Below are 18983 nucleotides of genomic sequence, written 5' to 3' on the forward strand. Positions count from 1 at the left end.
CAAAGTTATAAAATTTGAAAATATTAATCTGATGTAGTTTTATTATAAGTTTTGTTATCGTGCCATAAAAAACATTATTAAATCTTATATTAATATTATTATATTTAATAACATTGGATTAATAGAATATAATATGATATTAAATTTATTATATTATAATATATATTAATATATCATGATATATATTAACTCTATATATATATATATATGGAGGGAAGAACAAAGGCATAAAATAATAGAGGTGGAGAAATAAAGGGAATTACAAGGGAGAAATGGAGATAAAATGAAGAAGAAAGACATAAAGAGAGAAGAGTGGAGAGAGGGAGAGGGAGTGACAAGGGAGATATGGAGAGAGTGTGTGTACGTTTTGGGGTGAGATAGAGAGACAAAGAAGGAGAGATGGAAGGAAGGGGGAAGAGAAGGAGAGAGAAAGAAGAGGGAGGGAGATAGTGACAAGGTTGGAGGGTTAAGAGAGGGGGGGAGAGAGATAGAGGGAGGTGAGAGAGAAAGGGAGAGAGAGGAAGGAAGAGAGAGAGAACGTGAGAGAGAGACTAAGAGAGGGAGGGAGATATATATATATATATATATATATATATATATATATATATATATATATATATATATAGATATATATATATATATATATATATATATATATATATATATATGGAGGGAAGAACAAAGGCATAAAATAATAGAGGTGGAGAAATAAAGGGAATTACAAGGGAGAAATGGAGATAAAATGAAGAAGAAAGACATAAAGAGAGAAGAGTGGAGAGAGGGAGAGGGAGTGACAAGGGAGATAATATATATATATATATATATATATATATATGGATGGAGGGAAGAACAAAGGCATAAAATAATAGAGGTGGAGAAATAAAGGGAGTGACAAGGGAGATATGGAGATAAAATGAAGAAGAAAGACATAAAGAGAGAAGAGTGGAGAGAGAGAGAGGGAGTGACAAGGGAGATATGGAGAGAGTGTGTGTATGTTTTGGGGTGAGATAGAGAGACAAAGAAGGAGAGATGGAAGGAAGGGGGAAGAGAAGGAGAGAGAAAGAAGAGGGAGGGAGATAGTGACAAGGTTGGAGGGTGAAGAGAGGGGGGGAGAGAGATAGAGGGAGGTGAGAGAGAAAGGGAGAGAGAGGAAGGAAGAGAGAGAGAACGTGAGAGAGAGAAGGAGAGAGGGAGGGAGAGAGAGATGGAGTTGGAGGGAAAGAGAGAGGGAGGTAAGAAGAAATATATAGAGAGAGAAAGGTGGAGAGAGAGAGAAAGAGTAAAGAGGGAGAGAAGAGAGTAGGAGGGAAGAGAGATAGACGGGGGAGAGAGAGAGTGAAGGGAAAGAGAGAGGGAGAGGAAGAGGGAGGGATATATGTATATGTATATGTATATGGATAAAGAGTGTGTATATTTTGGGGTTGATATAGAGAGACAAAGGAGAGGAAGAGGGAGATAGAGATATAGATGGGAGGTGAAGAGAGAGATAGAGAGAGGGAGGGAGAGATAGATAGATATAGAGAGAGAAAGAGTGTGTGTGTTTTGGGGGATGAGACAGAGAGACAAAGAAGGATAAATGGAGGGAGATACAAATATATATGGTTGGGGGAGAAAGGAAGAATATTTCTTGTACTATATGCATTGATTTCAATGTAGATGATGATTTATAATCCTATTTGATTGCTTGCACTAGATGCATTGATTTCAGTGTAGATGTTGATTTCTAATTATATTTGATTACTTGCACTAGATGCATTGATTTTAGTTTAGATGTTTATTTCTAATCCTATTTGATTGCTTTCTCTAGATGCATTGATTTCAGTGTAGATGGTGATTTCTAATCTTATTTGATTGCTTGCACTAGATGCATTGATTTTAGTGTAGATGTTGATTTCTAATTATATTTGATTGCTTGCACTAGATGTATTGATTTCAGTGTAGATGTTGGTTTCTAATCTTATTTGATTGCTTGCATTATATGCATTGATTTCAATGTAGATGTTGTTTTCTAATCCTATTTGATTGCTTGCATTAGATGGATTAGATGTTGTTAATCTTGAGACTGTAAATTATTAAAAATATTTTTCAAGATTAGATGGATGGGGGAGAGAGGGAAGAAGATTTCTTGCACTAGATGCATTGATTTTAGTGTAGATGATGATTTCTAATCCTATTTGATTGCTTGCACTAGATGCATTGATTTTAGTGTAGATGTTAGTTTCTAATTATATTTGATTGCTTGCACTAGATGCATTGATTTCAGTGTAGATGTGGATTTCTAATCCTATTTCATTGCTTGCACTAGATGCATGGATTTTAGTGTAGATGTGGATTTCTAATCCTATTTGATTGCTTGCACTAGATGCATGGATTTCAATGTAGATGTGGATTTCTAATCCTATTTGATTGCTTGCACTAGATGCATTGATTTCAGTGTAGATGTTGATTTCTAATCTCATTTGATTGCTTGCATTAGATGCATTGATTTCAATGTAGATGTTGTTTTCTAATCCTATTTGATTGTTTGCATGAAATGCATTAGATGTTATTAATATTGATGTTGTAGATTATTAAAAATATATACTTTTCAAGATATATTTAGTAATATGTAGAGGGACACTATTAAGAAATAATTAGTTGTCAAAAGTTGTGATACCTAGAATTAAAATGAAAAAGATGTGCAAAATCAATCCTGCTACAAAGTGAAAATTAATCCTTGACAAGATCATCTCCCTTCTTCATCACCAACTAATTACTAATAGACAATTACATATATTCAAAATTACTAATAGAATAATTGCATACAACAATGTATTCAAAATATTTGTAAGAGGAAAATGTATTTTATAAACATCAAAATAAATTAAAATATTCTTGAAGGAGATGTGATAATTGTTTGGAGAAACAAATAATGTAAAGATTTTATAAATCTGGTCACTCGTAACTAAAAAAACTCATTATTTCCTAACTTTGCAAAATAGACTATAAACAAAAAAAATCATCAAAATATTCTTGAATGATATAAACTATTTCAAACATAAACAAAGAAACAAATATTTCAAGAGTAATCTTGACGCGGTAAATTATTAAAACAACTCGTCAAGATATATTTTGTAATATTTGGAGGAATGCTATTTAGAATTAATTAGTTGTCAAAAGTTGTGATACATAAAATTAAATGAAATAGATGTGCAATATCAATCCTCCTCCAAACTATTGACAAAATTATCTCCCTTCTTCATCAACTAATTACTAATAAACAATTACATAATCATATAAAAATATAACACAACAATTGTAATATTCACAAACATTACCATCCAAATCCAAACACATAATAAAGAAGAATATGATATGGTCATGCCAAGCAAAGAAAACGAATTTTGAATTTCATCTCAAACATATACATAATAATGATAATTGAAAAATGTGACATTGTTGCCCTCAACTAGAACCAGCTCAGATCCATCTAACATCGGATCTATCATGCGCTGAGAGGGATGAAATCCCTCGAGGTGCAAACCTTTCCTCAAGCTCTACACAACAAAAATCAAGTTTGCACCTCAAGGGATTTGATACCTCTCGACACATGATAGATCCAGTATTAGATGGATCTAAGCTAGTTTACTTCCAATTTCTTTCTCTCTCTCTCTACAATCATATAAAATTATTTTACTTTAGGAGGAAATTAAAATATTTTATTTACAAAGTGTCATCAACTCCACTTCAATTACTTAAAGAATTACACATCTTCCTCATATTGGGATGTAAAAAGAGCCTATCAATAAAATAATATGTTTTTTACTTTTAGTTGCTTAAAATAATTATGCATCTACGTATGGATAAGAAATTTTTGGGCGTACAAGGGCTCTAGAACACTTAGATGTTAAACTTTAGATGTAATTTTTTTAAATTTAGTTATTTTATATTGTATTTTTGTTTTTATTCCTAAAATTACAAACAATTTTTTTAGATAAAAGAAAATCATAATTTACATATCACATTAAAATATATAACATATAATTAGTAGTTATAAATTAACATTCATTTTATCATATAAATTAAAATAATGATTCTATAACCATATTTAAATTTAATTAATAAACACACACAAATTTAATTTTTACAAGATAACAAGATTCTTAACCATGAATATTTACCTTCATTATATCATGGATATTATTAACATCTAATTAAGATTTTTTACAATATCATGGGTCAATACCATGTCTTATCAATACGACATACCCAAAAACCATCATTCATTTCAAAATCAACACACACACATATAACTTTTTTAAATTAAAACTCAATACTTACAATAAATATGCAATATAACAAGGTTCTTAAGGATGGATATTCACCCCCATTTTACCATGGATATTATTAACTTGTAAATAGGCTTTGTTACAATATCATGGCTTATCAATATCACTTACCCAAAAACCATAATTTATTTCAAAATCCAAATATTTTTTAAATGTTTTATTTTAAATTTATTTTATAGCATTTAAAAATTAAAGCTAAAAGCAAAAAACTATGGGGAGATGATGTAGTTTGTTAATGTTTATAAACATTGACATGTGGGCTCAATTAAAAATAATAATAAAAAGTAAAAGTAATTTCCTAGAGAGGTTCTCTCCAACCCATTATGTAGTGATATTGTAATGTCCTATAAACATTTTGACTTGGCCAAAATAAAATAAAAATTAAATTAAAAAAATAGCAAACTAAAGATGAAATTAATATAAAATTAATAATTATAATTATAATTATAATTAATAAGAAAACTAGCTTTGATCCATTTTATTTATGGATCTACCAAGCCCCGAGAGGGATCAAATATCTTGAGATGCAAACCTCTTTTAGAGTGAAAAAAGATTTGATCTCTCTACACTTAGTAGATCCGGTTTCAATTTCTCTCTCTTCATATAACTATATAAAATTATTTTACTTGAGCACATTTATTTACAAACATATTAAAATAATGTTAATAATAATTTTTTAAATGTCACTTGTCAACTACATGGAAAGAATTACACATCTCTCATATTTTAATGTAAATATTCTTTTATTATTTTTTAATCTAAAGTTACATTATGTAAGTGCGTGACTGCATTCTCTCAACTCGAATCTAAAACACCTATATACCTCAAGACGCAATGAAATTTTATAATTTTAGTGGAGAGAAATAAAGTATTGCATTGAGTTTACTTGAATAAGCAAGTATTTTAGTATTTTAGCATGGGACATAGTATTCTTTTACTTGTATTTTTTTAATATTTTAATGTAAGTGTTTTTTATTATGTTTTAATCTAATGTTATGTCATGTAAGTACATGATAACATCATACTATGCTCTAAAACACCTCTTTACCTCTACACACAATGGAATTTTACAATTTAGTGGAGAGAAATAAGGGATTTATATAAATTCTTTAATATTGCATTGAGTTTACTTGAATAAGCAAGTATTTTAGCATGACACTCAGTCTATTGATCAGTTATATAATAAAACCTCAAATATTTATATATAATAAAACCTAAAATATACCTCAAATATTTATATATAATAAAACCTCAAATATTTATAGGGAGGCTAGTGATGACTTTTTGTTATAAAATTTATTGAAAAATATCTATTGTAGCTTCAAAAGTAAATGTGTTGTCTTTGTTACATATAATATTTCATATGCAAATACATATATGTTTGGCTTTTATAATTGTTGTAGGGATTGGTATATTTTTTGAGCAATATTTCCTTATTGCTTACAATAATATATTATATTATTTATAATTACAATTGTTTTCTCAGATTATGGGTTTTTATATAAAATTTTGGCCACTTATAAATTTTGATTTTTTTAGTTCGCATGGGGTAGCTCAAGTGGCAATGGCCATGGAAATGAAGTCTCACCGAATTGTAGATCTTGGGTTTGATTCTTGTGCTACCCTCCTCGGAAATGGGGTGAATAACGGACATGTAAAAAATAAAATGAGAGGGTCCTACCGAAGCTTACAAACAAAAAAAAATTGAATTTCTTGTTTTATTGACTTTAGCATAGGTATGGAGACAACTTAAATTGACAAATATATAGTTAGAAATTCATTTTAACTTTTGGTTTAATACTTTTCTTATAGTATTGCACTTTTTATTATTTTTATTGAGTATGGAAGGATATCTGTTATAGCATATCTAACATTGTATGCCTCTCCTTTGTCATGTATCATGTCATTTTATATTGTTAATCCAGAAGGAAAAAAACATGTATATTTGGCTTAAAAAGATATCAATATATATCTTCTAAGTAAAGTTTATTTATTTTTAACCATAATACATTATACCAGTTGTAGTTACATGCATTTTCTTAAGTTATGATTTTTATATAGTTTGTGGTTAAATTAATTTTTTCAACTTGTGAATCTTTAATTTTATGGACTTTAATCCAAGTTTGATACTTTTGTTATATTTTTGCATTGCATTGATTTTACTTGAATAAACAAAAATATTTTCAATGTCCCTTTAATCGGGAGTTGCATTATGGTATCTTTTGAAATTTGATTATTTCATAATATTATTCATAGCAATATCTATGGTTATACAAACCTATACTAATATTTTCCATTGAAATGTACATATGTAAGACTACATTGATAAAAACTCACATAAGAAGTGAATTGCAATAGAATATGCATCTTAGATATACATCAAGAAAAATAATAGTGACAATATTTACCCAAGCCAAGAACCTTTTGCCATTGTGCCGAGATGCGTTATCCACCCAGTATGGAAGAGATATTATAATCTCTTGTCATGTCATATCCTCTCGTGTAAACAAAAATGATAAAAATAAAATAACCATAAGTTAAAATGACCCATGGTATTCATGTGGAATATAGCCTATTTAGAGGGGAAAATAACAAGCTAGATTAATCTTAACTCCATATCTGTCAAGCACCGAGAAGGATCAAATCTCTTTTCACTCTAAAATATGTTTGCACCTTAAGAGGTTTGATCCCTCTCGGTGCTTGGTAGATTCAGAGTTAAGATGGATCTATGCTAGTAAATATTCATTTAATGTAAATATTTTAATTAGAAAATTTTGCTTAGTGGCGTTTTTAAATAAGGAACTATTTGTAGAGTTTATATATTTTTTAAATTAAAAAAATTGAATTATTCACTTACCTTAAAATGGAGATTGAATACAATATTTTCCTCATTTATAAACTTTCCATAAAATATTACATCTTTAAAGTTCCCCTTTCTTTTTCCCTTGAAAAATCCAAAAAAAGAAAAAAGAAAACTTTGCCCCACTTTGGTCGAGGAAAGGGCTTTGATACCAATTTTTAAATAGCCAAGATCTTAATATAGAATCAAATGATAAATATCCAAGAATATGATAAAAATGAACAATTCCTTATTATTATCAAACCCTTAAGGTAGGGAAACACCTAACAATTGATCATTTTATTGAATGACTCCACTCTTGTTCACTTGCCTCATCGAGGGGGCAACATTTTAATGAGCTAAGAGGAATTACAATAATCATCCACACATACACATAAGAGTTCATTATCCTTATTTATAATAATCAAGAAAACTCTTATCATAACAAAAACCAAACTACTTAGTGAAATTTCTTTAATGAGGTCCCATTACATTTATTCACTACCAACTACTATAATATGTCTTATTAAATAATATAGTGGACGTAGTCCACCTTACATTGAATAGTCTCCATTATTCCCCTTGGTTATCTCCCTAGGTAACTCATACTACCCTCCTATGTACGCTACAATGGTTGGACATTTGTATACTAATTTATTCTTTCTATGTAGATTGTGATAGATGTTGAGTCTTTAGAGTCAAGAAACTATAATAATGGCATTAAATGGTTTGTTACTATGCATCTTTTTCTAGAACTACTTCTTTCCACATAATTACTGGGACAAACATGATCAAGACCTTAAAACAAGGTGTAGATGGAATAACCCTTTGAACTACAAAACCTATTTTTGACCAAAGTTGAAGCCTAATTCCTAATCTCTATGTGAATCATAAATTTACTTACACAATATAATATTCATGAGACCTAACTGTTCTATTGCTTAATTCGTAGCTTCCATTATAGAAATATTGTAATAGATTCCTTCTATAATGGATCACAAGGAGAAGGTAGGAAGTAATGTATATTTACCCAATTTTCATTCATGCTTACCATTTGGTTGCTCTCCATTGATTTATTTCAACAACCAACAACATGTTAAGTATATGTTGACACAATCGAGAAATTCAATCACAAGGCATTTGTTAATCTATGATGATATATCAAGGTGTTTAAAAGATTTTGTTTGTTGGTTTCAAATTACAATCTATACAATGTGTAAAAGTTCTATGTTACATGAAATGTGTGTAAAAGACTCAAGTGGTTTTCATTGCATAGTTTTTTGGGTTATCTTGGAAATCCATGTTCATATATTGATCAAGAAAGTTTTGGGAAAATATAGAAACAACAAAGATATATAATGCCTTTGTTGTTTAAAGGAATCTAATTGACCCAACAAAGATTTTAGACTAGGGGAATTTTGACAAGAGAAGAGGCCATTTTAGAAGGTCTTCAGTGCACATAGAAATCTGGTCCTGATGATGAACCACACTTGTTGGTTTGAAATGCGTCGGCCAAAAATTTCTCTTTGTAATTTCTACCTAAATACTTTGGTTAATTCATTATGGATCACAAAAGCTTGAATACATAAACAAACTAAAACATGTTATTAACTTATAATGAACATAATTCATTTTTTAGCCAATAATGTTGCTATATAGCATTTACACATATAAGTGAATACTCTATAAAACTAATAGAGATTCCAAAAGAAATATATATAAATATAAATATATAATGAAAGTTCTACTTATAATCTATTACTCATCTCATTGACATAATATCAACATATTGTGTTCGCTAGTGTTTTAATTGATTTTACTTTCTATCTTTGAAATTAATTATTTATTTACAATTTTTTTTTGAAAAATGGTTCCTATAACATAACCATTAGTAGATGCTTTTATTACAATTACTAGATGAGATGCAGAGAAACAGTGTGATGTAGTTTCTACACGCTATTCACAAGAATGTTTTAAAATCATTTTCAACTTACTTATGTTGATGGATCAAGGCCTATATTCGATATGTAATATGGGTTTTTTGGTGCAATATTGTTCCCTGATTTGAATCAAGCTTCATATTTCCTTCACAAATAGGAAAATCAATTCAATCTATTTTCAAATAATTTGATAACAACTACTATGATATCATAATAGGGAAAGGAAAAGAAGGTGGACATTGATTTTGAAATTACTTAGAGCTTAATGGTTCTCAAAGAAGACGATAACATAATTTGTAGATGACGACTTAATGGTTTGAAAAACAACAGATAAACAACTAATTCACGCAAGAAAGATTTTGGTGGTTTATAACTATGAGTTGGTGGTTTGAATTCAACTAGATTGTGTGTAATGATATGTTTAAAGCTTAGCATCTATATGTATCTCTTTGCGTAAGAGTTGTTTTATGAGTAGCTTTTAGCAGTGGTTGCTACTATTGGAATCCCATTATTCACCTAAATTAATCTATGTCAATACCTTGATGTGTTGCTCAAGATTTTATGGCATGGAAATATAATGGATGTAAATGATAATATATTGATGTCAATTATTGTGCGTGGTGCATAGATTTTGGTGGTTTATAACTATGAGTTGGTGGTTTGAATTCAACTAGATTGTGTGTAATGATATGTTTAAAGCTTAGCATCTATATGTATCTCTTTGCGTAAGAGTTGTTTTATGAGTAGCTTTTAGCAGTGGTTGCTACTATTGGAATCCCATTATTCACCTAAATTAATCTATGTCAATACCTTGGAATCCCATTATTCACCTAAATTAATCTATGTCAATACCTTGATGTGTTGCTCAAGATTTTATGGCATGGAAATATAATGGATGTAAATGATAATATATTGATGTAAATGATAATGCTAAGTGGTGCATAGATGGTAGCGGGAAGCTGTATGGCAATCTAGTTCCAAATTCTAGTTAAGGAATTTTATATTGGTGCTAAATATGACTATATGTCAAAGTCATGATTATTTTTTATTAAGATTAATCTAGGAATAATGTTTGGAATGTTAGGAAGAGTGAAGTTTATAATAAGATCTCAAACTTATTATTTAATTAGATTTCAAAGAATTTTTATTTGATAGAGCTACTCCACTATCGTTTCCAATATGGATGGACTTCGCTAACCTTCCGATATAGCTATGGACAACCCTAGAGCATATATTCACCCTTCTATGGAGTTCACTTGCCATTATCCTATGACTTTAGCATTGACCTTGTGTTAGGTTCAACCTTTCTAAGGACCTTGAAGATTTTGTACTCATTCATATAGGAGATTAGTTTCACAAACAATTAGTCTAATACATTAATCTATCAAAATATTGTTTTCATTTTCAAATCCCAAAAAAATACATTTAATATTGTCTATTATGTCATAGGATAACCTATAGCATGCAGTGCTTACCCAAGCACCCCCCCCCCGCCAATCTCCTTATGCTATCTTAATGTTCCTTGTGAACTTGAGGCTCGTGAGGTGGAGATTCAAGAATCTGATATTTTCAATGATATTAACCTCTTGGAATAGTTGGGCCATGAGGGACCTTGGTAAAAAAACTTGTTGTTGATGTTTTATTATCTTCTATTGGTGGGATATATATTCTTTTTCTACATGAAGTCAAAATTCTATGATTTATTTTGTGTATAACCCTCTTCTTATTTTTCTACCGGATAAGGTTTTTATTGTGATGATTCCAATGGGAAACATGGTAGCGATGTGCTAGTTTCTTCAAAATTAGTTATCATTGTTACTGTTTAGGGTACTAAAGCACCTCAATACTTTTCTAGGTAAAGGCTAATCTTGATGGTTGGTTGTTCCCTTGGATAATATATATGCTTCTAATGGTTCAAGGAATCATTCATTATTTTGGATCTAGTCAACGTATTATCTCCTAAACACCTTGTGGCTCATTCATGACTATTCCAACATTTTTGAGGGTCAAGAAGGTAAAGAAGGGTTGCTTCCTATGCACTATCATTTGGGGGAAAAGCAAACTAGCTCACACAAAAGTTCCACCATGGCTTATATGACCCTAATCAAAATCGATGACAAGATTCTATCGAGATATGGTTTACTTGGATGAACTTCAAAAAGAACTAAGATAAAATTTAATAGTGGGTCAATAAGTGTCTTCTCTTGAAGGAAAAAAAATCACCTTATTAGAGAACCAACTAGGGTATCTAGTTCTTGCTTTCATGGGGTGTTTTTAATTTATTTTTTTCAAGAATGTGATATATCATGAATGTTCCCTGCCTCTAAATCCTAGGATTCTTATGTTGCATCTATACTATGTGTATTATTGCTAGATAATATAGTGGGAATTACCATTTCCTGAGAAGTTCTATTTATAGGTATTTGTAGAATGAATCTTCTAACTATAATTAGAGTAACAAAAGATCTAAAGGGAGAGAACACTCGAAACAAATCTAAAAGAATACATGGGTGATCATAATTATAATAGATCAAGATGAAAATAAGAGCATGTTTGGAGTAGGTTGGAGAATATATCAAGTGAAGAGACATCTCATATAACTTCATGCCCTACTCCTTAATCTTCCTTGTAAACCTACACATAAGAGAGAGTAAACCAAAAGTGATAGTAACGTACTAATAAACCCTAACTATTCTAAATATTTGGAATCAGAGAAATATATGTGACCAATCAATGTAATTGAATGAAGAAGAATTCTACACACAATCGACTAGGGACATACACAAAGTGATTTGTTTATTATAAGAAAACATCAAATACATGAAAATGTATCACCTAATCTTTTACTACCAACATCTCGAAAAAAACATGTCTATATTCCTTTGTCCTTAGCCATTGAAGCTCAACTCCACTAGCCTCCACTAATCCATGCTATGAAAATGAAAGAGAAAGACTATCCTTCCTAAGAAAGACGATAAAAGAAACTTGATTCTAAAACAAGGGTTTTAGACTATTATGGAAAGCTTAAAAACTCAAAAATTCATATCAAAATGATGTCAGGATGATATCATTTTATCTCTCCTCCTGCACCATAAAGATGCTTATATACTCCTCAAAAGTGGTTTGAGTCATTAGGAGCTAGATACAAGAGGTGACTCTTCGATAAAACTCATAAGTGTTATAGACATATTTGGGCACATCAACCCCAAATTTATATGTCGATGTATTAGGGCTCATCAACCCCCAAAAGAGTTGTTTCATACCCTAAAAGGAACATAGTCATCTAAATAGATCATTCCCCAAAAGTTCCATCTGAGAAACCATCCAGAAACTGCCTAAATTGAACCATACTGACTGCTCCACTGGCAAAGTGCGATGCATACTGAGTGGTACACTGCCAGGGTGCGATGCATACTGTTTAGGTCTTCTATAGTGTGCCATGCGCGAGGATGGACAAATGTCCGAGACATTTGTCAGTTGACTACTCATGGAATCTTCTAGAACTTTCTCCTATGCCACTTGCTTCTCTGAATTCGCCCAAGGATGAATAAGGGATTTAAGAAAATCTCCAATTCCTTCTCTTATGAAACCCATTGTAACAAGTGGAATGACACTAATCAAACCCCATGGATGACTCACACCCTTGCAAACATCTATAAATGGATCCCTCATCCAAGAGATCCAGAGGCAGGAATATTTTGAATTGCAAGGAAGTGCTGATAGTTTGTATTTGAGGAAAGAGCATTTTATTGTTGGAGTGATCTTGCTATTTCATGAGGTGAAGAAGGATTGAAGCTGGGAGGATGATGTTGGATCAGACGACTGGGTTGTAATTCTCCCTTCTATTAATAAAGTTCTTCAATTTTTCTTCCATATGATTGTGCAATTGTGAATGCTATCATTTGTTCATTATATCTCTGATTCTATAATGTTTATGTTGTAATAGATCACGATGCTTTGACGGTTCTTTGTTGCTATACTTGTGCAGGTACTCTCCAAGCGTGTTAAGTACGGGGAGGAGTTGCAAGCTCTGTCAAAGGGGAGAGAGATCAAGCAAGGGATTAAGTGGAAGTTCCAGGTTGGTTCCATTATCTTTCTCTTATCTGTTACATATGGAGTAAATCGTTGAATTGCTTTAAACTGTTGTTTCTAGGGCAGCTGCCAAACCTAGAGGGCTAGCATTCTTTAGGAATACTAGTTTTCCCAGAAACAAATTGGCGACTCCACTAGGGAATGAACAGATGTTTGTTTATTGTTACTGTTTGTTTTATAAACTATAGACAGAGTCTGAAGTCAGCCATGTAACCTTCGAACTGCTCTTGCTCTGCAATTGCATAGTAGATGAATGTTACTTCAGTCAATCTCTGGTTTAGTTTATGAATTGAATGTTTGATTTACAAGCACATCTAGATGCCCTTTTGGTAGCTCAGTAACCTCTCAAGACATTCCTTCATACTTTGCTCTTTATTGTTCATCAAAACCCAGCTTAAATCATTGAAAACAACTACACATATGAGCCAAAACCCATTTCAGTTGCGCTCCCTGGACCATCGCACTGAATTCCACTGTAACTCAGTATGCATCGCACCTCCCGAGTGTAGTAAGTGCGATGCATCTCTGTTTCTATGAAGCCCAGGTGCGATGACTGACTGAACTCTTTTTCCATTCTAGAAATTGAGGTTTTTTTACCTTGTTTTTAGTTTGTTTAGTTGTTTTGCTGCATATGAACAGTACCTCTTTATTGAAACTTACTTGCATCACTTAGATTAGCCTCAATTACATTAGGATTAGTGAGTGTTTTTGTGTATTTGTTCATCATTTACAATCCTTTGTCAAAAAGTTGTTTAAATCGATTTGTCGCTTTGATACAAAAAGTGTCGTAATTTTCATTTTGTGTCAAAAAAAGAAGTGTCGTGAATTCTTCCTTCCCTTGATAATCGATTGAACTTTTCTTCATATATTTGGTTTGATTTGTTTATATTTGAAGTGTTGAAAGCATTTTCATTCAAAATTGAAAAGTGTTGTTGAGTCTTCCTTTCTCTTTTGAAGAAGAAATTGTCGAAAATGTCATTTTGAGTAAAATATTTCAGATCTTTGCTACATTTAGTTTTCCTTTTTGGCATTTTTCACATTAAGGAGAACGAAAACAAATACATGCATTTGCATTTAGCATTTTTTTTGGTTTGTGTGCAAAAATATGATTTAGGGAAATGCACTAGTGTGTGCTCTTTGCTCTTTGTTTAAAAGCACTGTAATTTTCTTTCCCTAGTAGCTAGGATTTTCATTGCTCAAAATAAACAAAGATTGTTTATCATTGTAGATTGCATCTTAGGAATTTCAGATTATCATCACGCGGTGAACCATTGAAAGGAAAACTCTAAACAAGATCAACTTTAAAATAAATTTCAATGAATCTAACAATGCTTTGGAACTTAACGCAACATATCTAGAGGTCTAGGCTAGAGATGCATTCCGGCGTCGTTGAAACTAGTGGCTATCGTTTTCATTAAAGGTTGGGTGATTCCCCCTCCTTGATATGACAAGTACTAGCATGGACTTGTGCTCCCCGTACCGTCGCGTATATATTGGGAGACCACAATAGGCTTATATCCTCTATCCATAGGAAACTAAGTTTGACGCCTTATTGATCATAATGCACTGAACACAGCTTTCGGGAAGATTGATTGTCATACATAAGTCCTTGGTAATGTCTTTTTAATTTATCACCAAGGTGTATATTGCAGTTTTGCGATTGGTTTGGTAATCCCTCTGTCTAGATTTTCCAGAGTAGTCACTTTCGTTCCTTTTCGACTCCTTAAAAGAAAAGGTCCATTAGAACACTTGTCCTTTCAGGCTCATTAAAAATCGAAGGATACTAGAGTCATCTTTAGCTTTTTCTCGACTCTTAAAAACTGAAAAGCAAAGTTGTGTCAAAGCATCATTAAAATTAATTGGATTCAGAATAACATCCCTGTTCCCTAGTTGATCTTAGGTTGAGATATATGGAGACAAATCCGGAGTCCACCAATCATGGAATCCCTCGTGAAGGGAATCCTAGTCCTTTTCCTTCCTTCGGAAAATTGGTGCTCCTTATATGGCTACATTATCCCTTCCGGGACTTACCATTGGCCTGCCAGTATGGTTGTTTTCAACCTCCTCGGTTCAAAAATGTCGAGACATCTATGAAATTGAGTACACCTCCAACTGGACAAAATCAACCTCCAATTGATCCTAAAGTTGACCCTTTGCCTTCTTCCTCGTTTGTTTCTTCCTCCCCTTCTTCCTCTTCACTTGGTTAAAGTATTGGTACTAGAAACCAAGTGGCTAAGAAGAAGAAGAAGCCAATTCACCAAGGGGGAAACCAGGCAACCATTGCTCTGAATGCAACATTTGATGAAAATCCATTCGTTAAGCCTTGTTACACAAAAATATCATCACCATGATTATTTGCAGTCAGTATGGGTCTATCATCACTTGTATTGTCCTCCTAAGCAAGTCTCAGACCTCAGCTCTTCAAGTCAAGCTTTGAAAATGAGAGAAAGACATTGAAAATCAATAAAACTCTGGTTCCACACTTTCTCTCACTATTTCTTGTGGTCCCGCACCTTCTATTTACAAAAACTGCGGACCTGCCCGCTCTGTCCCTAAAGGTGTGGGTGCGGACCCCTGTGAAAGTCAAAAAGGTGCAAGTTTATTCTAAAAAACTCACTTTGGGTTAATTCTAGATGATTCTAGAAGGAATTTTGACGTGGATTGGCCGCTCTTAGTTGGTTCATGCATCCCAAAAGAGAAGGAGTTAATCCCTTGATGAGAGGAGCTATCCCTTTGAAGGAGGGCTTTATCCCTTTGAAGTAGGACGTAGTAACTTCCCTCCATTGCACTATAAATGCAGGCATTGGGCTGGTTGCTGGAGAGGTTAGAAGCTGAACATTTTTTAGGGTAAATGCTGGTGAAATTAATACTTCCTAGTTGAGCTTGAGAGGAGAGATCACATACCTTTTTGGCTTCATTGGGAAGAGAGTGAAACTTGTCAAAGTAGAGGAGACTTCTTGCTGGACCCTGGGAGGAGCTTGTACAACGTCAAGGCTCAGGTTGTAAAGTTCTTCTTCTTTTGAATTAATACAATCAAACTCATTTTTCTCAACAAGTATCTCATGTTATTTGTTTCATGAACTCCTTGACTTTCATGTTAAATATGTTTTATGATATTGGCTTTTCAAGTGCTATTTAATTTGTTTGCTTGTTTGTGTTTGCAGATTCGCGACAAAGGAGCTCATTTGGATCGAAGGAGCGAAGGCTTCCACAAACTTGCGTTGGACCTAAGGTAGGCCCTAAAAACACTTGTTTGCCTTTGTTTATAAAAGCATATTTAGAGAAAGATAGTGTGTGATTGGTTTGCTTGTCATTAGGTCTTCTTTAGATTCTAGGAAGGTCTATCTTGTCCGCAAGATCGACTTATTCCGTGTGACAAAATGGTGACCATACTGGGGACTTGATTTTTTCCTTGTTTTTACTTTGACCTGAGAAACTGTGTTTTTGTTTCTGTTTTTGGCTTGTTGTGTGTGGAATTGGGTAGAGTTTGTAGATCCAGGGTTATTTTTCATTTTTCATAGCTTTGGGAGAGGACTGCACCCTAGCCTTTTAATGTAGTGCGTACTTATCCGCACTTTTGCTTTTAGCACAGAGCGGGACCGCACCTATGTTAACTGTGGGCCTGCGGACCCTGTCAAAATTTTGAAAAACCTAAGATTTCCTCTGTTAGTCAGCTTAGTTTTTGTTTAGAAGTTATTATCTACTGCCCAGACCTGCATATAACCTGTCAGAAGCTTTCCTTAGGTTGATTTCATTGGTGTTAGGGTTTTAGGTGAAATTCCTAGGAGTTTTGCTTGTTGGGTTTGTTTTTCGTTTTGGTCTTGTAGTAGCTCTGAGCTTAGAAGCTATAGGGACCTCAGATCACATTGGTGTCTACCAGCCTTCTTATGAGTCTGACCATTTATGAAATCTCCCCTTGTTGAGGAATCCGCTTTGTGTTTTCTCTTTACAAAACTTCGAAAAGCTTGAGTTTAAAAGTTTGGATTTTCATTTTTAAAAAAAGAAAACAAAATTGCTTGTTCTTCACTGATTTGTGATTCTGCATAAATTGCTCCTTAGGTTACATCTAGCTAAGTAAAACATCCTTAAAAAATACATCTTGTAGGCTTTGACTTCAAATAGGTTTTTATAATTTATAGATCTCAAAGTTAGTCATTTTCGTAGTTTTGAGTGTTTTATAAAAATAAAAAATAAAATCTCTTTTGGAAAAAGTTTGTTTTTTGTAGTGGTTGAGTGCTTTGAAACGAAAAAGGGAAATTTTTGTGAAATAACTAGTTGTCTCGTTTTGAGTGCATTGGAAAAGACAAAAGCTCTTCTTTTAATTTGTTTGATTAAGAAAGAATTGTGTTTACAAAGTATTTGCATTCTCAAACTCTTTCTTAGTTAGAAGTTCATCGAAGAGAAAAGATTGTTTAAATCATCTTAGGTGCATTTTTAGTGATTTTGAGTCGAGTCTTCATACCACGAGTTTCATCTCCGCACCTTTTGACTTAAACAAAAACCAATAAAAAATAACGCTTAAAGTAAAATTCATCTAGCAACATTTTTATTTCTAGGGCTCTGATACACCAACTTAGCTTAGGCTAGTGTCTTGGAGTAGGAGAGTAATTAACTCTCCAAGACAGTAAAAACAAACAAGTAGTTGTATCTTGTGGTAGGGAAGAAATCCAATTGTTGCATTTATGCTCTGGGAAAGCTCCTCTTAAAGGAGAAGCACGAGATCGTGTCCGAACCAGTGTGGGAATCAATCCTTCCTCATTGGGAACGACGCCAGATATTCACGTATTAAAAACGGTAAACCTCGGATTAACCATTGTCGAGGAGCCTGGGGTCACTTGTTGGTAAACCTTGGATTATGTCAAGGAGCCTTCAAGGGGATTGAGCTTGCTACTCTGCCCTTGCGTGCGTATCGGATCGTAGACTATTCCCCCAGGTATATTTGTTTCAGTTGGTAACCTTAGTGGCCATATTCTTTAGGATTCTTCTTGAGGTGACAGTGGTGGGAAGATCCCACTGTACCTGGAGCGGACGTCGGCTAGACTCACTTGGATTTTCTGGGGGTTCTCTTCACTCGAGACGGTTAAGTGGAGGGACTTGTGCCAGTCTATTCATTAAGCAGGTTGCCAGGGTAACTGTTCCAACCGCCATTTCTGTATTGAACTCTGCGATGTTGGATTTCATCACCAACTAGTGTTTTCAGTATGGAAAGTTACTGTTTGTGTGTGTTTGATCTCCTAGATTCTTTAGGCGTGTGATTAAAATTTGTTTGGTTCTTTAAAGGCTTTGTTTGCGTGTGAAGTAGTTAAAAGTTTTTAACCGTGGCTGAATTACCGAGGAAGTCCCGTAGACTTCGGGGCCAACCTCCTGAGTTTTCACCGAGCTAGCTTGAAGGCTTGAAAGTCCTCGTAACTCCTAGAGACAGTAGAGTTGGGTCACCTGAAGAAGGAGAGTCTTCTTTGGTGGTACATCCTAATTTTCAAGCGTTAGTAGCAGATTATAATCTGCAGTCAGTGTCTGTTTCCGAAGTTACTGGTAGCTTTTCATCTACTAGTGATATAGGTGAGGAACCTGAAATATCCGAACCTGAAAGTGAATTTGCTGCTACTCCAACATCGGGGTTTGCTTCTCCAGTTTCTAGTGGTCCTGGTTCACCTAGGGTAGAAAGAGTAATCACCCAAGTTCTTCCTTCTGGACTTATAGCTATTGAAGAACTTGCTACTCCGGAAGAAGAAGTAGGCATCCCTATCCCTGAAATCAACCTGTTATTGAGCTAAGGGACCGTGA

This window comes from Pinus tabuliformis, chromosome 4_1 (genome assembly GCF_031772625.1).
Source record: "Pinus tabuliformis cultivar Carrire ecotype Pingquan chromosome 4_1, CPIR1, whole genome shotgun sequence".
Lineage (NCBI taxonomy): Eukaryota > Viridiplantae > Streptophyta > Pinopsida > Pinales > Pinaceae > Pinus > Pinus tabuliformis.